Source organism: Sorex fumeus, unplaced genomic scaffold, assembly GCF_029834395.1.
Source record: "Sorex fumeus unplaced genomic scaffold, SorFum_2.1 ptg000032l, whole genome shotgun sequence".
In the NCBI taxonomy this organism is placed as follows: domain Eukaryota; kingdom Metazoa; phylum Chordata; class Mammalia; order Eulipotyphla; family Soricidae; genus Sorex; species Sorex fumeus.
In genome coordinates this window covers 1,806,158-1,828,079 of record NW_026606089.1, presented here as the reverse complement: position 1 = coordinate 1,828,079, position 21,922 = coordinate 1,806,158, and the positions used below count along the sequence as shown (strand labels likewise).

The following is a 21,922-nucleotide window of genomic DNA, read 5'->3' as shown; positions in this document are numbered from 1 at the left end:
TTTTTTTTCCCTAGAAATATATACTTATACTAAGACTAATTAGTCATGGCACCAAATTGAAAAATGTCCCTGTTTTGACTTCAGTTCTGTTTCCTCATTATCACATACGATTAGCAGTGGATAGATAAGAACTAGCCCCAAATTCTTGGGGGAAAGGGAAATGTTTATTCTTTCCTTAGTTTGGAAAATCCCTGTCACTAGTATAGTGACTTTCATCTAAATTTGTAAACACAATGATTAAGAAGAGGTAAACCATGACTGCCAATTCAAGGAAGAACAGGCCTTCAGCAAATATCCTTGGATTCAGAAGGATGGCTCTGGCCTGGGTGTGGGTAAAACATGAGAGCTGTGAGCTGCTGGCAGTTAACACAGCTCTGAGGCTATGTGGTGACACTGCTGAGAAATATGGAGAGCCCTGGTTAGGTAGGGTCATGGGGGAGAATGGAATGATGAGAAGAAAACAGAGCAACAGGACAAGATGATAGATTCCTTTGTACAAAAGTTTTCATGTCTAATTTATTAATCTGTGAAAAAGAGAACCAAATTCTTATCATTCTTCCTGGCAATATATCGTACTTGCATAGTGCATCAGAAAAAAAAAACGCTTTCCTTGTTAGTTAATATAGCCTGAATATCAGTGAGGTCTTTGAACTCTCTCTATGTATACACTGCTGATGACTTAAACGAAACTCTCTATTTAACTATCTAAACTGCAATGTTCTCACCATTTATCTCTTTAAACTCTGATGGCTCCAAATCTTCTAAGATCAGCTTTCATCTCTTCCATGATATCCAGGCTTCTCTTCCCAACTGTGAAATCTCCCTTTCTTTCTCCCTCTACCTACCAACTATGGTCTCCCTGCCAAAATTTGCATAGACAAGATTTCTTGAAATATAGACGTAAGTTGACTTCTTTTCTTTTTAAAAATTTAGGCAATTTTGATTTTCAAAGTCATTTATAATGGAGTTTTGTCATACAATATTCCAATTCTAATCACACCACCAGTGTCTGCATCCCTCCACCAACAAATGACCCATTTCTCCCTGCATTCCCACTGATCTCCTTGACAAACACGTTTTGATGTTTAACTATTGTAATTTGGGTTCCATACTTACAGTAGTGTTGGCATTGGTGGTTAAGACATACACCTCATCTTTTTTATGCTGGCCTTCCTGGATCAATTCCCACTGACACCATGTAGGGGAAATATATGAGAACAAATCATTAAGCTCCAAATTTATCAAATAATCTTTAAACAATTCTGATCGAAAAGAAAATAGTGTGAACTGGACAGGACAACCCTCTGGCAGCCTGAAAAGTCTTTTCGTTTTTCCACATTAAAAAGAGGAAATCAGTGAAGGAGGTCAGTCATAAAGCATGTTAGTTGACCCTGCTGAGGTGTGGTCAACAGGGTGTTTTGTGCTCTTCTCCCCTTCCACCAGAAGTCCCAACCCTTTTAGTTTTGCCTCTTAAGTCTGCATAAAATGAAAAATGTTTTACCACACAGGCACCTATGTTATGAGCCCAGCCAAGGTGATAAAAATAAATTTCAGCAAACTTATATGTGAGTCACGGTGGTAGAAACTAAATATCATGTTTTTGTATTGAATCTGCAAGAGAACCATATTAAAAACATTTTCATGGTTCAGTTTTAATCATAGGATAATTTAACAACCAACCTCCACTAGTATACAGTTCCATTGCTATTGTCCCCAGTTTCTCTCCCACCACTCTCTCTCCCAACCCCAAACCCCAAATTTTAAAAGACTCTGGGAGTGGGGAGGACGAAAAGTCATGGACCCATAAGGATCAGTACAAGTCTTTGGGTGTGTGGTGCAGGGAATGTCTAGAAAAGTTCCGATCACACTCAGCTATGTGATCTAATCTCTATATATTTATTCTCTAAATTAGATACCAGCGATGTATCCACACAGGTGTATTCATATGACTATCATGTACACTAGTGAGATGAAGGGAAATAATTCTTAGCACTGACATTCGTGGAAACTTAAGTAGTAATCAGGTTTTTATGATTAAGTTGTTATGATTTCATAGCCAATGTTAGTTTCCTTAACCAACCTGGAATGTCTTTAAAAGACCAAATACAGGAATATTAATTCATTTTTAATTTAATATAGAAAATGCTGAATTTACAGTTTAAATAGAGAAGAATATCTTTTTCAATAGTTTATTTGGGACAATATCTTTACTAGTATTATTAGGAACTGAATGTGGTACCCTCTAATGTCTAATTCCATTCCTAGTCCTCCCATTTCTACTTGTACCAATCAAGACAAACTTCACTTTAGACCTAGTTTTCAGTAATCTCAACTAAATATTAAAGTAAAAAATGAGTCTAATCAAATAATTCTGTTATCCAGCAGTTATTTAAAATGCTTACACAAATGAACAGAATATTGAGAAAGAAATGAATACTCCAAATTGTGTTTGAAGAAGGCTAAGAATACATGTTGTAATTGACCATATATAAGAAAGAAAATTAAAGTAAATTACTTGGTAAGTTCTGGTAGTCTTGGAACCATGTTGCCCATAGGGTATTCAGCTAGATAGTCTTCGTTAACTTGGATTTTCCTTGTTCACATCCCTGATATCACTCTTTTCCTCCTCAGATCCCATTTCCAGTAAACCATGTTCCCACCAGATCTTGTTTCAAGCTTTGTTTTCAGAGGAATCCCAATTTCAAGCCCTTCCTTTTGCACTTATTGTCTCTTATCCCATCATTTCAGACTTTTCTCCCAACATTTTTTCCTTAGTGAATACAACATTCCTTCAAGAGAGTTGAAGCTTGTTAGTTTTGAGAGATTACTGGGATCAATTCCCTCCAGCCATACATTAAGGTAGCAAAACACGTTTCACGTTTTTTTGTTCCCAGCCAGTCAACTACCCTTGCCTGGGAAAATCTATTAACTGGTCAGTCTCAGGTCAGTCAGAAATTGCGTTCATTTCCCCCCATTTTCAACAAAGTAGTTACTGGTAGCAAGCATAGTTAGTTAAATATATGTTCCTGTTAACATATATTTGTACTTGGGATCCATGGGAATACCTTCCACCTGGCTTTTATTGAAGTTGGTCATCCAGTTTGCTTTTCTGGTGGCATTTTGTTTCTCACTATTCCTCTCCACAGCTAAAGTGATGTGAAAATAACATATTTAGTAAATGGTATGATTGAAAGCCAGGAAGGAATGCCAGCCGTATCAGCTATCTCGTAAACTGTTCTTTGGAACCTATCTTATTTTCGTATTTTGTCTTGAATCTCATTTACAAAAAATATTTTAACGTATTTGAAAAACATCCACCAACTATCCCATGATGATCACCAGATTTCCACTTCCCTACCCTTCCCGGTTTCCTTTCCATCCATCCATCACCCCATTAACTCTCCTAGGATGATCTCTTTCCACCATCACCTTCCAGGCTCAAGGTCATCCGGTACCAACTGCTTTGGGAGTGGTGACCTAGGACACATGTTTTAGTACGGTACCTACCACAACACAGTCACAACGCCATTTATAAAGATGGATCTTGTGTGAGCTACAGTTTAAAGCGATGTTTAGAGAAACCTACAGGCACCAGGGACCATGGAAGACCAAAGACCAGCCCGCTGAAGCTAATATAATTTGAGCTCCCGCCACCAGAAATTTCCTGAAAGCTGGCTTGGCTACCTTGGGGAGTTTACAAATCCAAAGACTTAAATCGGCACTGGATCTTATTGTTGAAACTAGCTAGTAAAGTGTCACCGTGATAGAAACTATGAATATTGTTGAGAATAAATGAAATGATGCAGCTAGGGGTGCTAAACAGAGGGCCCGAGGACATGGTAATTTATCTTTGTATCTCCCAGGAGCTGATCTTCAGGCTTCATGCTGCAACTGTTCTCTTGGCTTTGTCACTGTTCAGAGTCATCATTGAATGACTCTGAGGGCGTTGATCACTCATCTGGTAGGTTTATTCCCCAGTGTCCGTGTTCACATCCCCCAGCCAACATTTATGGATAGACCACCCAAACATTTTAGTGATGTGTCTCAAATTTGGTTATCTTCCAAAGGTGGCCATGAGACGTAAACACAGCCTCCATGGAAGAATTTTAACTTTTCTACTGGTCATATTAGACTCATCTGTCTTCCTCAGCCTATTCCAAATTTATTTTTTTAACCGAAAACCACAGACAGTGCCATTTCTCCCATTTTTTTTTTTTGGAGGACACCAGTGATGGGGCATACTTGACGGTGCTCTGGCCTTACTCCTGGCTCGGTGCTAATGTTTCAAATCGGGTGGGTCTCTGGGGACCATAAAAGATTGCAAGAAATGAACTGAGTCCTTCTTCCTTGCAAAGTAAATGCCCTGTCAGCTATATTCTTCCTCTGACCCTACCCCACTCTTCCTCAGGTCCATGCAATTTCTCCTCTTATGGACTTTATAACCCTGGACAAAGTTTGTATTTCTTGGAGTCTTGCCTATTCCCCCTTTTTCCTCTCTCTAACTTCCCATTCTTTCCCATCAAATCCTTCAATCCCCAGCCACTCCCAAATCAACCAGAGTGGACTGCATCTCAAAATTCAGAACTTTTATTAAGAACCAATTAACTATGATACATCTATTTAATTTTGAAAAATATATTAGAATAAATAAAAGGTGTATGGCATTTCAGTGTTTGCCTAGGGCAATCATCTGGTACATAAATTGGAACCTACCATTCCAGCTCTCTCATTACGTAGCCATAGTAGAGGGAGATGTTCATCTCTTTTTCCCTCTCAATAAAGAACTGCACTTTCCCCCAACGAGGTGTGCTTGGCAGCTTTCTCACGCTCCTGCTGATCCTTCCTTTTCATAGCCTCAGGCTCTGTTCTCTGCTTTTAGTGATGGGCTTTGGCACGACTGGCTCAGGAACATTGGGCTTTCTCCATGGAATCGGTTGGAAACGGAAGTCTTGGAGGAGAAAGTGACTCTGACGTTTGGGTGGTGACTGCCGCTTGTTCACAGAGACAGGTGAGCCTCCCACTGGAGAAATGTGCCAGCTGCTGTCTTGTTGGGAGCAGGTATTGAAGCTGCAGGGTGATGAATAGGCTGGCTACTGGGGTTATGCAAACCTGGTCGAGATGGTTTGGTTGAAATGGACTGAGCAGGTTTGGCAGAACCAGACAAATATGCAGTGGTTGAACGGGAAGAATTGGCAGCAGTTGACTGAGCTGCATTGGTAGATCCAGACTTGGCAGGGTCAGCTGCAGCAGAATGATGTGAGGCCACAGATTGTCACCTCCGAGGAAAAGGTCGAGCTTGCAGCCTCTCCATGTTAAGAAAAGGCAAACGTACCAATTTGACCTATCCAAGGAGGTGGCAGCTCAGACTGGGGTGGAGATGAGCGTTTTTCAGCACTGCTATTTGGTTTCTGTGCTTTGAACTGAGTTTTCTCAAGGACGTTTCCATCCTTTGCAGCACCTAGCCATGGCTTGACAGCTGAAGGTGGCTTGATATCTGTAGGCTTCTTTGAGCTACTCAGGACCTGTGAGGAAGAGATTCCAGGTTTTGGAACACTCTTCTTCCCAGAGCATGAAAAACTTTGACAGAACACAGCATGTGCATGCCTAGGTAGCGGTGGGGCTTTTTAACAGCATCTTGGCAAGCATTAGATTGACTTCTTGTATTTCATCTTGCCAATGGTGGGCTTTTCTTCTACCTTGACCTTGTTCCCTGGCTGCTTACACTCGTTAGCTTTCTTAGATTTTTCTCTGGTGTTTTTTATCTTCTCCCGCCCATGGCTCTTTGTCTTTCTGATCCTGCTGGATGCAGCTTTGTGAGGTTTGCTGTTAGTTTTGGCAATGGTCACAGGACACCTATCACTGACTGCAGCATTATGAACAATCCCCGCTCCCCCTAGCAAGCATTCTCGGACTTTTGGCTGGATTTTGGTCTTGGGTTCTCCCTCAAGAGGCTCAGAAGCCTCCTTTTTGTTCTTCCGTTTTGCATGGGAGGTCCTCTTGGTGCCACTTGAATTTTCTTGCACCTGCTTCAGAGTGATGGTGTCAGTGGTGTTCATTACCTGCAGGTCTTTGCATTGATCTACGTCTACTAGGATCTGGTAGGTCTCCAGAGCTTTTGAAAGCCTATGGTTCATCTGATCAAAATTTATACCTTTTTGTTCCTGAGTTGGAGTATGGGTCAGCGCCAGGTTACTTTGGGCTGGAGATATTATGGGAACTTTCCCAATCTCGGGTGGTGGATTACTCAAAGGTCTTTGAATCCTGCTACTGCAAATGTGGGCAATTCGGAAATTTGTGTCAGATCAAATGTCTCACCTGAAGGTTGCGATGGCAGGGAAATCTCCATCCCCAGGAAATTCATCACTAAAAAGGAACCAAGGAAGAATTCAGTCCCTGCAAAATGAGATATTCCCTCCACAAACCTAGTGCTGCAACAACTGTGCACCTACCAGCCATAGGGAAAGCATTGTTACTGAGTATTCTACGGATAATGGACAAGGACCTGTGCTAGAAGATTGGAGGTAACTGTTATAGTTCTTATTTTTTGTCATGTGATGCTGTTGATTTTTGGTTTTCTTTGTATTTGAAAGAGTTTCTGTGTAAACTAACTTAAAAAATAAAAAACTTGGACAGAGGGATAGTACATTTGGTAAGGCACTGACCCTACGCACAGCTGACCTCAGTTTGATCTTTTGTATCACGTATGATCTCCTAAGCATCTTTAGCAGTGATAACTAGCACAGACCGAGGAGTAATTCCTGAGCACTTCGGGCTATGACACAGATTCAACGTCCTCCGAACAAAAGCTTTCTTTAAAAAAAAATAGAGATTTTCAAACTAATAAGTGCCATACAGAGCTTAGCATTGTAATGTATTTTACTCTCAATTTATTCACTTTCATAGAAAAATAAAAGGACGTTAATATCATAGAATAAGAGTATGAATGAAGCACTCCTTCAGCATGATATTTGTGCTGAAGTACAGATTCTAGGTTTGATAATTTGAGACAGAATTTCTAAACCACAAGTGTATTCAGAACCTTGCTGCTCATTAATGGGAGGAAAAGTTAAAGTGGTACCATTACAATTAGAGTTCTGAAACTTCTTACGAAAATAACAAAATACTAGTTTAAGACATGTATTTTACTTTTAGTGTGGTAATTCTGGAGGCCTGCTGACATAGAACAGTGAAAAATGTGGCATTCCCTGCCACAGAGGCTGGGTGGGATGGGGGGTATGGGTGGTGGCAGGAATACTAGTATCCGTGGTGGTGGAGAATGGGCACTGGTGGAGGGATAGGTTCTACATCATTGTATAAATGAAATGCAAGCACAATAATTTGTAAGTCTACAGCTCTGCCTCATGATGTTTAACTAATAAAAATTAAAAAAATAAATGAAATAACTTGGGAAAAATATGGCATTCTTTTGTGTGCTCCTGAAGTTCATTATAAGAAAAGTTGTTGTCCATTATACTATCATACCTTCCAATGTGCATTAGGAGCTCTTATGTTGAGTGTGACAATAATATGCTATAAAATGTGTGAGGGGAGTAAATATGAACTGAGTTTAGTTAACTTCATTTCATAAACTTAAAAATCTCAGTGTATTTAAATACCACCTGTCTATGGACAGTTTTCCTCTTCTTTGACCCCAATTTTTGAGTTTTCTTTCCCTTCTCTCAGGTTAACTCACCTTGATAACTCGATTCTGTGATGGGTTGAGCAGACACAGAGAAGTGGATTCCAGAGAAGGTGGCTGGAGGTTGGTTATTTGGGGGCAGGACCTCCTTCAGCACAATAACCATTTCTCTAGATGAGTTCCTGTAAGCTTGGGGGGCAGAGCCATTTTGTCCTGTGTATGACATGGAGTCATAGGACTGCAGGCCAGAAAGGAGAGTTCCCAGACCTCCTTGATGATTGTAATACACCTGGCTTCGGTCCTGGTAGGGAAGTGACAGACTTTGACTCTGATATGGATACCGAGACGGTGTTCTCTCAACAAGACTGGCAGAAAGTGATGGGTACACAGACACCATGTTGTAGGTATCTAGGGTTCTCTCATAGTGAGCTGCCTTAGACATGGAAGAGACAGCAGTGTCTTGGTCACGGACAGTCACAGAAAAGTCTCCCATAGAAGACTTCTCTTCAGCACTTTCTGAATTATCCCATTCCAAAACAGTAGTATAGGAAGAAGCTGAGGTGGATATATGACTCTGGTTAAACACTCCAGATAGCATTGTTGTGCTGAAATGTTGGTAAAGATAAGCACTACCCATCAGTGGTTGGAAAGAGTTGCCAGAAGTTGAGGCCAGGAGCCAAGCAGAACTACCAGCTGTAGCAGATACTCTGGAGTAGTTGCAGACACTTCCTGTTAGGGAAGCTGCATCATTCACCACGGGAAGGGAAAGCTGCAGAGTATGTGCAGTTCCCAATACAGATGGATTTTGAAAATTTTCTGTAAGGAACAAGAGGGTGATGAAAAAAATCTGTGAGACTAATAATCTCCTTCAACGCTGAGAGGAACAATATGAACTTAAAATTTAAGCCATCGAGATGCTTCTAGTACCAACAGTCAAGTGATTTTCCAAAATTCCAACAATTTGGGGTGATTCAAAGTCTGGAACCTTTTGGCACTTTGTGTATTTGGTATCGTGCTCCCAAATGAACACAGAACTGTAGAGCCACCGGGTGATCTTCTCTGTACCTGGATTTCTTGGTTACAGATAGTTTTTCCTTACCCTAGCAATGCCTGTAGCTTGCTCTCCTATTGATTCATATGTTATTTCCTATAAGGGAATCTTTTCCAAACTAGGAAGTCTAAGAGAATGGGTAACATTCTTTGGACAAGAAGAAAACTGAGGGCTAGAAATGACAAAGAGACTTCATGTTTTCCAATAATTTTTATTGGTCATGTTAAGGAGTATAATTTGGACCAATAACTTACAGTGTTCTTGGGCTCTCTCTGGCTCTGCACACTGAGTGACCCCTTGTAACATTCAGAAGAGTGTATGCAGTGACAGAGGTCCAACCAGATTGGCTGTGTACAAGGCAAGTGCCTTATCTCCTCCAGTACTCTCTCTCTGTCCCCTATGAATTTCCAAGTTATGGAACCTAAGCATGTGGACTTTTTTCCAGGACTCTGCATGATCACTACCATGCAGAAATGGTTAGGAAGATACCTTACATTAATATAGGCATTTGGGGTCTTTACAACTATTACCATTGTAATCATCAGGTTTCCATTGGACTTGTGCAATGAATATGTGCTAGTATGGTTCACTTATGACTTAATCTTGTTGATGCATTGAAAGTTACCCTGATTTTTGATCCACTTCAAAAATGACTACTTGAGTTTTTCCCAAGAAATGTTTTTGGAAGGAAAAATTTATTTAAATTCTGTGTCTTAAGTTGTTTATAAATAACTCTAAGAATAATAATGCATACACAAATATAATTTTTCCACTTCATGTGTTTTCATAGGATGAAGTATAAAGAAAACATCATGAAAAATATGTATCACAGAACTGAAAAAGAAGTATATAGTATCAGTGAAATCTGGGCTATGTAGCAAGCTGTATAGTACAGTAAGTTATTGAGAGCAGACCCAAGAGTAAACCCTTAATAACTGTGGATGTGGTCTCAAACAAAACCAAATAAAACAGTCCAATAAATTTATTAAAAAATTGTTCCACATTGATTCCTCTGCCCCTGTCGGAGAGCCCGGCAAGCTACCGAGAGTATTCGATATGCCAGACACAGTAACAACAAAGTCTCCAATGGAGACGTTACTGGGCCCGCTCGAGCAAATCGGTGATCTACGGGAGGGCCTTTTACTTATACAATATGAATAGTGTATTCTGTTTTAGAAAAAACTGCTAGCCAAGAAATGGATTAGAAGGTGATTTTTGAGAGCACACGTTACCAGTCCATTAAACAGAAAAGATTTACCAGTAACTACATAAAAAATAGAAAATAGGAATAAACTTGATTGTATTTCATAGGTAAGAAATGTTTCAAATGAGTAAAATAGAGAAACTTTGTAATTACAAAAAATTATTCTCATCAATACCTCTGAATATTAAACAGCAAACAACACGTGTTAAACCTAGCATATGACTTCAGTTTATCACACAAATAGAAAAGACCATATAAAATGATCACAAATTATTGAAAATTACTTTCAAAACCTAGTATTGAATTATCTTTATTAACCTGGAAAACGTTCTTCTCAATGTTAATAAATGAGCACCAAAATTCCATTAAATATTCTTAATGTAGAAAAAATCAAAATTAAGAAATATGACAAAAATGTGTAATTCGACATGGGTGACTTGATTTTCCTATTTCCTCTTAGGATCTAAAAACGCAAGTTGACTATTATCAAAATACTCTCATGTTAGGAAGAAAAAATCACATGAAATAATATTTTTAAAGATGACAAGCAGCTTTAACCTGGAACCTACTTACCACACAAATGAATCAAATCTCCTGAATCAAGTTAGAAGATACCATTTTTTTTTAACTTCAACAGGCAACGCGTACATGTACTTAAAAACTAGAACGTCATAAAAACATTGAAGATTCTATTTCTTCCACCCACCTAGATAGCCACTTTTAGCTATTAATGGGATGCATCATTTCTGAAGCATGTTCATATTCCAAATTGTCATGTACCAAGTACTGTGTTCTAAAAGATAATAAGGAAAAAAGTCACCAAGGATGGCTTTCTGAGATACTGTTTTTCCTACTGGTACCCTACTCAAGGAATTGTATACTTTCTAGTCCTGGCATTTATTGAAGTAAATTGCTTTGACTTGCTCTCAGTGTATTTACCTCAGCATATTTAACATATATTCTTTCTTTTTTGATTTTAAATCCTTGGTTTTCTTCAACATTCAATCCAGATGGTTTCCCCTTCCTTGATAATTGCCATCCATATTCGTTCTTTCTTTCTTTCTTACCTATTTTATTCTCCCTCATATAGTCTTGGTTTCAATTGGTCAATGTTTGATGAAAGTGATCCCAAACTTTCTTACCTTAGAGGGCTTGCCTCCCTACCGCTCAGCACTCCACACCTTTCCCATGCCCCAAATTTTCTTATTACCTGGTTTAAATAGAAAACTCAAAGATCAATGATTATTACTGTGTAATAGCACTATATTTAAACTACTGAAGTATAAATACAAGAGGAGAGACCATTACAGAGAAACCATGCGGGTATATATTAACAGGTTTCCACAGCATCTACATTTTCTGTTTCTGTAAAAATACTGTCTCTGATTTACTTTTGTCAATGGATATTTTATAAAATACACGATTAAAAGGAAAAAGAAACACAGAGAATCAACATATATATATATGTATATATATATGTTTGTATTTGAGCTCGTAAATACGTCTAAAATATAAAGTAATCAATGAGGAAAAACAGTTTGTATGTGAGAGAAAGAAAGCCAAAGTCTAAAATCACACAGGAAATATCAAAGTCAAGCTAAAATGAGACTTATAAAATTCTACTGGAACACTTTCTTTCATTACAACGAGCTGGTTTTACTAGACTTCTTTTAAGTTTAGTGATGATAAATCTAATGAAAAGCTTTGAAAAGTATTATACCTTACCTGACATGGTCTTAGAAGAGGAAATACCGATGAAAGGTAGACGAGAAGAGGAGACGGTAGGAGAGTACGTCTGAATACTGAAGCGGCTAAAGACCACAAGTGTCCAGTACAGATGACTGGTCAATGGTGATTGGTCATTTGTCACTGGTCACTTTCCAGGATGATTCAAATTTGTTTACAAACAACCGTATGGGAACCCCAACATTCAACCAATTGGTGGTTGGTTTGGGAGAGGAATGATGTCATAAAATAGGCAGTTAAAGGTAGAGCCTAGCCAATCAGGAGGTCAGATTCCCAGGAAGAAGCCCGGATTGGATAGAGAGAGGGGTAGAATGAAGCAGGCTAGGGAGATAGAATCCTGCAAGACAGTTATAACAGTTTCTACTTCCTCACACTATTGTGTTAGAAAACTACTCCCATTATACTCAAGAGCTTACATATTTCATTAACAAATCAAGAAAATTACTAAATAATCAATTTATTGCACTGTTAAAGAAACAACATTCGGTATTACTAGTATATTTTATATAACGTTTACAGCACAGCAGGTACAGCATTTGCCTTGCAGAAGACCAACCCTGATTCCGATTCCTGTGCTGGGCAAGCTACCCAGAATATCTCGCCCTCATAGAAAAAACCTGGCAAGCTACCCATGACGTATTCGATAGGCCAAAACCAGTAACAACAAGTCTCACAATGTGTTGTAAGATGCTACTGGTGCCTGCTCGAGCAAATGGATGAACCACGGGAGGATAGTGCTACAGTGCTATGATTGAAAAAAATGGTGGTTTCTTTCAATATGACAACACTTACTATGATAAGTTGTAAATGAATTGAGATATGTTAAAATATAAAAATAATGAGAAGAAATTGTAAATGCACAGGTATCTCTATTTTACAAAACAAACAGTTGTTCTCAGTTTAAAACTGTAGAAGATAAAGAAAAACATATGCTCATTTCTGTGAAAATCTTACAATCTGAAAGAAAAGATAAAAAGTAAATTAAGTGATCAAAAAACAAGCAAAACATACAACTAATGTCAATTAATATGATAGGCAAAAGATGAATGTTTTTAATCAATTACTGCTGTGAAATAAATCAGTATTTAGCTATTAAACTTGTATAGAAAAAATAAGCATAAATTATGATCATATAATCTATATTCAAAGAAGTGTAAATAACTTGCAAACACAAGAGCAATTTTCAAGCTCAGTAGTAGACAAAGAGCACAAATTAAAATGACAAATTAAAATGTGTCCCAAATTACAAACATTTAAAAATCAGGCAACATCTTTTCCTAGCAGAGATGATAAACATAGACCTTTTCAAGTTATTTTATTGAGAATTGAATCTGTATAATAGTATGGCAATATATACTTAGTTTTAAGCAGTTTAATGTTCTTTAAGTAAAGTAGCTTTTTTGTGCGTATATGGAAATTCAGGTATCAAACCCATAACCTCACAAATGTGAGGCAAATATGTTACCACTGAGATATATTTTCAACCACAGTGAGATATTTTGGTTTTGTTTCTATAGTGTGAGGAATAGAACCCAAAATTTCATACTTGCAAGCCAAGTGCTTTAGCCCTGAGCTACATACCCAGTCATAAGTAAGTAAGCTCTTTTCTTTCTTTTTGGGTCACACCTGGCGATGCACAGGGGTTACTCCTGGCTCTGCACTCAGGAATTACCCCTTGTATTGCTCAGGCGAACATATGGGATGCTGGGAATTGAACCCAGGTCGGCCAATTGCAAGGCAAACATCATACCAGCTGTGCTATCGCTCCAGCCCTAGTAAGGTAGCTTTTTATATCAGATCTTAAGTAAACAATCAGAAAAGTAGACAAATAGATATAAATGTTCACAACAATATCATCTTAGCAGTAAAACATTACAAATATAAAAAACTCTATAAAATGTTATAGTAACTGAAATTTATTTTTTAAAGATTATACTTGTATATATACTAATATAAATACATAATTGAAAGACTCCAAAGAAATGTACCTTCATTTTACTTGTATGTTTATTGTGGTTCTTTTCTCTTTTTAATATAGTTATCCCATGAACAATAATAATTTGGACTTCTGTATGATTTTTTGTCAATAATTATATTTTGAAATTTTTTGGAGATTGGTAAAGGTAAAGGCCCTCCCGTTGATCATCGATTTGCTCGAGCAGGCCCCGTAACGTCTAAAGCCCTCTTTATTATTGTTAGATCTTTCTCTGGTATTATTTTTACTTTATGTTCTAATCTTAATGCTACCACCATCTACTCAGTCAACCTAGCTAAACCCTAACGTCTCTTCCACTTCCTCCTGCACAAGTTTCTGCTTTCTGACAAAAGGGAGGACCTCGAATGCTGACATCAATCTAATACCCAGGGCCGCAGGAGATAGTGTAGTGCTTATGGAACTTGTCTCACATGCACTCAATTTGACTCCCAGCACCACCTGATTGCCAGAGTATCAAAGGCTGTATAACATAGGAGGACCCCAAGCACCATGGCTACGTTTTCTGAGAATTGCCTGTGGGGCCCTCACACCTCCTGAGCATTGCTTTATAGACTCTCCCAGCAACCAAAAAATATGCAATGCCCCAGAAACATGTCTTAAATAGGGACCCTCACTTGAGTGAGGTTCACAAGGAAATATTGCATGAAAAGATAAATCAAAGAAGCAGGGGGAAAGGGTATATTATGTGAGAAGAGATCATATATTTGGTGAAATGTGTTAAGATTCAGATGCCCTAGTCTTCCCACCAGGGATATTCCTTCAAAAATGCCCCCATTATACTGGAAGGGTGCTAGAACATTATATGACTGAAACTCAATTATGAGCAACTTTGTAACTGTGTATCTCTTGGTGATTCTAATTTTTAAAGTAATTTTTAAATGCACCCATCAAAATTACCATAGCACAGTGGGTAGGACGTTCGCCTTACAAGCGGCCAACATGTCCGACCCAAGTTCGATTCCTCTGCCCCTCTCGGAGAGCCCGGCAAGCTACCGAGAGTATTCGATATGCCAGACACAGTAACAACAAAGTCTCCAATGGAGACGTTACTGGGCCCGCTCGAGCAAATCGACGATCAACGGGAGGGCCTTTACCTTTACCTTTACCTTTACCACTAAATGGGAAAGATACTTTCTAATTCTTATCCTCACCAAACGCTCAACAGAGTGTGACACTTGCTAGGAAATGTCCTCCCTTGCATTTTTCTCATACTTATTAGTACTTCACTCTTAGTTTCTTCCCTCTTCTCATGCCAAATCTTTAGTCTCCCTTGCAAGCTCCTCAATCATTATGTATCCATTCAACACTGATGCTCTTTGCCACTTGCTCCTCTTGATTTCTTGTCTATGAACTGATTCTAAAACATAACATAGCTGCAATTACAATATTCATGCCAAAGACAGTCATTGATGTGTCTTTGGGGTTAGCATTCTTCAAGCTCTTGGCACACAGATGAGTAACATTATTTTCTTACAGAGAACACAAAAATAGATATACTGGATTTACACTTCTATCAGTAGTCTGAGGTACAAATTAATTATATATATTTTTAATGTTTTATTGGATATCTGTGAGATAGACCATTGCAAAGCTATTCATAATTGCTTCCAGTCATAAAACGATCCAACATCCATCCGTCCACTAGTGTATATTTCCCACCACCAATGTTCCTGGTTCCCTAAAACCATCCCCCAACACCCTACCCCCACCCCCAGCCTGTCTCCATGGCAGGATCTTTAATTCTTTCTCTCTGTCTCCTTTTTATTTTGTGCATCATGGGTCTCGTACAGGTACTAAGAGGTCATCATGTTTGTTCAAGGAATTTAGTATTTTTATCAGGAAGCTAAGGCTGGAGTAGCTTTGAGGTATGGAAGCTGAGGCTTCCATAAGTACAGGGCAGTGGGGGTGGGATGCCCATCGTGACCCAGAGAAAGCCTGGAGATTTCAGTCACAAAACCCGCATATCCGAATTTTCAGCTGTTATATTTCAGTGAGAGCCACCTGAGACGGTGGAAACCAGTCGAGGGCATGGTGGCGATTTTGGATTGTGGGAGCAAGTGACTGCACTGGGGTCTGGTTGGATGGGCAACCAACTAACCTGCCTCCCTCCGATTTACCTAGTGTGTTCAGCCTTTTGCAGGTCCAAGGTTAACTGTGGCTTTTGATCTCTTTCAAGATTTGTTTATGGGTCTCTGAAACAAGACCAATCCATTAGTTTGTATGGCTGAGCCAGGGGTGGTGTGTGAACATGGCTCCCACATATCTTTTGGGAGTTTAATTTCTCGGGAAACTTAGTCCTGAGGTGTTGGGATCCAGCCAGAGGCACAGTGGCCATTTGAGGTTATCAGGAAGCATGAAGACACCATCAGATGGTTGATGCACTCACCTGAGGGTACAGGTTGATTTCCTGGAGACATTGCACCACCAGACTAACACAGATTCATTGAATTAATGAGCGAATCATCAATATTTTTAAAATGTGTCACTTTATTGCATTTTAGAAGGGTAACTTCTTTTTTTTCAAGATCCTTACTCTTCTATATTTCAAAAATCATATGTATATGTACATACATACAATGACATTTTTTTTATTAGTGAAACACCATGAGGTACAGTTGTAGATTTACAAATTTTTGTGCTTGGATCTCGGTCATACCACGATCAAATACCCATCCCTCCACCAGTGCCCATTTTCCACCACCAGGATAATATCCCTCCCCCACCCCCATCCTCCCATGCCCCCATCCCCCCCTGCCACTGTTTCAGGGCATTCCCTTTTGTTTTCTCTCTCCTCCTGGGTGTTGTGATCAGCCAAAGAGGCATTGAGTGGCGAACATGTTCAGTCCAGTCTACTTTCAACCTGCATCTCCCCTCCTGGGAGGATCCTCCAAACACCCTCCACTTGGTGTTCCCCTTTCTATCTGAATTGTCCTTTCCCCTAGAATACCCAGCTGGCCTCTAAGTTATGGAGTAATTCTCCTGGTGTTGCGCTCAGCTATTCTTGAGTATTAATCTCATATTTTATTATTTTATATCCCCCAGATGAATGCTATCTTTCTATGTCTATCCCTCTCTTTCTGACTCATTTCGCTTAGCATGATACTTTCCATATTGTACCACTTGTATGTAAAGTTCATGACTTCATCTTTTCTAAGAGCCACATTGTACTCCATTGTGTAGATGTACCAAAGTTTCTTTAACCAGTCATCTGTTCTTGGGCACTCAGGTCTCTTCCAGTTTCTGGCTACTGTAAAGAGTGCTGAAATGAACAAACAAGTGCAGATGTCACTTCGGCTACACATTTTTGCCTCTCTGGGATATATTCCCAGGAGTGGTATCGCTGGGTCAAATGGGAGCTCAATTTCTAATTTTTTGAGGAACGTCCATACTGTTTTCCAAAAGGGCTGAACCAGTCGGCATTCCCACCAACAGTGAAGGAGTGTCCCTTTCTCGCCACATCCGCGCCAGCAATGGTTGCTTTTGTTCTTTTGAATGTGGGCCAGTCTCTGAGGTGTGAGATGCTATCTCATTGTGGTTTTGATCTGCATCTCCCTGATGATTAATGATGTAGAGCATTATCTCATGTGCTTTTTTGCCATTCGGATTTCTTCTTTGAGAAGGTTTCTGTTCATTTCATTGCCCCGTTTTTTGATGGGGTTGGATGTTTTCTTCTTGTGGAGTTCAACCAGTATTTTATATATCCTTGATATCAACCCCTTGTCAGATGTGTATTCGGTGAATATTCTTTCCCATTCTGGAGACTGTCTTTGTATTTTGGTCACTGTTTCTTTGGAGGTACAGAAGCTTCTTAGTTTAAGATAGTCCCATTTATCTATCTCTGTTTTCACTTGCTCAGCCAGTGGCGTGTCATCTTTGAACATACCATTAGCCTCAATGTCATGGAGGGTTTTGCCAACTTTGTCTAGAAGGTAACTTCTAACAAGGAAGAAATCTTCAGGGTATAATCAAGATCTATGATTTATTCTTAATATATTTAATAAAAGCTACACATTTTGGAAATTTATACAAAGAAATTCTTTTATAGTATCTCTCTTCATAATTTACTTGTAAATTACTAAGATATCACTGTATATTCCACTGTTCTTAGCATAGAAATTTACAGACAGAAAGTGCTACGTAAAAGTTCATTTTGGCACTTCTGTTCAAGGTGGTACTGGAAGTTCTTGCAATAGAAATAAGGTAAGAAAAAGATATTAAGGGTTTTTTATGTATGAAAGGTAGAAATAAGCTCTCACTATTCACAGCAGATGTCATACTCTATTTAAAGAATACTAAAACCTCTAACAAAAAAGCTTCTAGAAACAATAGACTTTCATAGTAAAACTGCAGGTTATAAAACCAATACCCAAAAGTCTATCGCTTTTTTATAGGCAAATTATGAGAGAGAAGAAAGTGACATGAAAAAGCAAGTCCATTCACAATCGTGCCTCAGAAAAATCAAGAACCTTGGAATCTGCTTAACTAAGGAGGTAAAGGACCTACACAACAGGAAATAACAAAGGACACGAGGAAATGGAAACATATCTCCTGCTTATGGAGTGGGAGAATTAACATTGTCAAAATGGCAATACTCCCCGAAGCATTGTACAAATTCAATGTGATCCCTATAAACATACCCATGACATTCTTCAAAGAAATTGATCAAGCACTCCTGAAATTCATACAGAACAACAAATGCCCACTAATAGCTAAAGGAATTCTTGGGAAAAAGACGATGGAGGCATCACCTTCCCCAACCTCAAACTCTACTATGAAGTGATAATAATGAGAACAGCATGGTACTGGAACAAAGGCAGAGCCGCAGAGCAATGGAAAAGGATTGAATATACTGACACACACCCTCAAATATACAATCATCTAATCTTTGATAAGGGATCAAGAAATGTGAAGTGGAGCAAGAGAGTCCTCTTTAACAAACGGTCCAAAAAAAAAAAAAACTGGACAGCTACATGCAAAAAAAAATGGCTCAGACCTCTACCTAACACCATGCACAAAAGTCAGACAAAAATGCGTCAAAGACCTCAAAATCAGACCAGAATCCCTCAGGTACATTGACGACAAGGTCAGCAAATCCCTCCACAACATTGAAGCTAAAGGTATCTTCTAAGAAAACACACCACTTGCCAAGCAACTGGAAACAGAGATAAACAAAGGGGACTATCTTAAATTAAGTAGCTTCTGTACTTCAAAAGAAACAGTGACCAGAAACACAGACTCTGCCATGCAGGCAAGATACTTGCAGAAGCCTACCAGGTTCTGTGAGAGTGAGAACTGGACAATAAGAGTTGTTATCTTATCAACAAAATCCAGTCTCTGGATCTTGGCCATTGATGGAATTACATGGCTCCAGGGGCAGTTCGTGGTTGTAACACTTAGCTATTAGAAGATGGGGGATCTGGATGGAGGGGGCCCAGTCTTGATCTGAGCAAACTTGGAGATTTCATACCCCGGTCCCGCAAACCTGGGTTCTGTTGGAGTACACGGAGCTTAGGTTTATCAAATTGTACCCATCACAGTGCTCCCCAGTCATTCCTATTACTTTGTCTGTTTCTATGCTCTCTTCCCCAACCAATTTGTAAGGTCTCATCCTTCTTAGACACTGAAGCTGTACTCTAAGGTAATATTGCCTTCCTCCTCTCCTTATGTCTTTTGAGCAGTTTACCTTAATGCAATGTCCTTTTGTATATATACAGGAAGACAATTAATTAATATGCTTTGTAACTTAGGAATTGATTGGCTGTGAATATTATTCACTCCTGGGCATCTGCCTTCTCAACTTAAGCCTCAGTTGCCCTCACTTCCTAGCACCCCAAGGGCAGGGTCTCGACGTGGAACTGGATGGACTCAGGGAAAGCCGGTAAGTTATGTGCTACCCTGTCATCGCGATGGGCCAGGCCAAGGTGCCACAATTCTTAACTTTAAGTTAAGAGGTTGATCATAGGCAAATGATGTCATGATCCAAAAGTAACGATGAGACTAGGGCCCTGCTGCTAGGAATAGGAAAGATATCTTGCCCGAGCACTGCAGTCTGAGATCAAGATGGCCCTAGGAGAGCAATTCTACAAGCTCAAAGTATTTCTTACTGTGTCCATACAAAATGATTAATATTATATATGCTTATATGTTCGTTGGACAAGGAGAGGAGAAATACCTCCTAGAAGCTGTTTTCCTGTGTGTCCTGACTAGCTTGGATGAGACTGCTTTCTCCCCTTCAAACTGCCTTCAGTAAATGATTTCAGTATATTGAGACAGTTTTCCTTTTCTCTCAGAAACCTAGCTGGTCTTAGATCTGCAGATCTCAGGTGCTAGCCAGGACTGATCTTTGGGATACAGATTCCCAGCTCTAGCCAGGCTGGTCTTTGGGATGCAAATCAAGGTGGTTGCAGCTTGTGAAAGTGCTTGTGGAAGGTTTCAGTTTGGCTTTGTATCTTCTTTCTGGAGGCCTGTATTACTGGCCTGCTGATTTAAAGAATCAATGTGGATGTAAAGAAACAATGTATGGTTTGCTGCCTCAAGGTTCTTTCTGTACCTCCTTTTGTTGACATCACTGTTATGTGCCTTTTAGAGGTTCTATGATCTATATAAGGGGACCTTCAGGGCTCTCAGTGCGCTCACATGCTTGAGGATTCCTGAGGCCTCCATGACATAAATCTCTTCCATGTAATAACCTGTTGCTCCACGACCAACCAGCCTGACCCCCGTTTCCTTCCATCTCCTAACCATCGCCATTGACCTCCGTGGAGTGGGGAAACGGCCTGACCGCCAGCCTTTTATTTTTTGTGTGTTTACACAGGTTCTGCTTCCACTTCCTTCATGCATGAGTCTCCGTCAAGCTTGGGGAGAGTGGTCTTAAGCGTACCTATGCCTGGTTACAGAGGTCTTCAGCTGCCGGGGCTCTACTCAGGGTGGTGAGGGAAACTCACCCCTCCCCCTCCAAGGGGCCCCGGTGAGGAATGCCAGCTGTGGGGTCAGGAGACTGTCATTTTAGACATATTTGGAATTAATTTTAGATCAAAAAGTACTTATGTGCTTAGTAATAAATTACTACACACTTGTTCAATCACCTCAGAGACCCCACTCTGCTTAGAGAACTAGATTTTTAAATACAGGTCTGTTTTGCCTGTGTGTCATGACTGAGAATCACTCTCAGTAGATATGAAACTCATTATACACAAAGATGCACACAGGCTACATTGAGTCATCTGTGTTGTTAAAGTGTGTTGGCCATTAAACTTCACTGAGACCCTTTGTTCTGTCCTTTACAGGAGCATCATGAGTCTCACCTTCCATTCAAGTTGTACTTGTCACAAGGTGGAATGAAATCATCAATATTCTCTTCACCTCTTCCTTTAGGAGAAAAATCCTACTTACATTCAAGGCAGTCAAATTGCAGACAACACCATCCACCTTTTCATGGAGATGTACACGGGACTGAGGTGAGAACAGCAAAAGGCTCTAGTTTAATGGTCTTAATGAAGGTTTCAGGGAAGGGCATTAAACGAGACTCATATACCATCTTCCAAAAGAATTATTTTGTAAAACTGATGCCTTGGGTATGGTAAAAGATAATATGGTAAAAACCACATTTTTCTTGCTGGGATATTAGAGCTCTAAATCTATCTAGTCAAGCTGCTTTGAAATACATTCCTTGATTTGGAATCACTGTCTGCCATAGGAGTGAGTAAGGACAACACTCAAAGTAATCAGAAGAGAAAAATATGGAAAAATTAACTCCTACAATGTTTCATAACGTATATACTAAAATTGAAATGATACAGAGATTAGCATGGTCCTTGCACAGAGATGACATGCAAACTTGTAAAGAGTTCCATATTTTTGTTGCAAGAAGAATTAACAGGGCGACTTTAAGCTAAGACAATCCCCACAAGTACAAAAATTCTACATAAAGAGAGCACAAATCCCCATCACAACAATCTCTCTCAATGTCAATGGACTAAATGTGCCAATTCAGAGTCACAGAATGGGAAGATGAATTAGAAAACTGAACCCAACATTCTGCTGTCTGAAGAAACACTTCTGAACAATCAAAGTAACCATGGGCTCAAAATCAACGGCTGGAAAACAATTCTTCAAGAAAGAAAAGAACAACTCCACAAAGCTGGAGTGGCCATACTAGTATCAGACCACATGGACTTCAGGCTATAGGTTATCAGAGACAGTGAAGGTCATTTCTTCATGATCATGGGATCTGTACATCAGAAAGAACTCACCTCCTCACTGTAGATGCTCCTAATGACAGACCAG

At 39.5% G+C, this 21,922-nt stretch overlaps 1 pseudogene; it reads left to right on the top strand.

Annotated features, from left to right (window-relative positions):
- Positions 1-21,396: 21,396 nt before the first annotated feature.
- On the top strand, positions 21,397-21,495 carry LOC130025920 (uncharacterized; annotated as a pseudogene).
- The last annotated feature ends 427 nt before the right edge of the window (positions 21,496-21,922 follow it).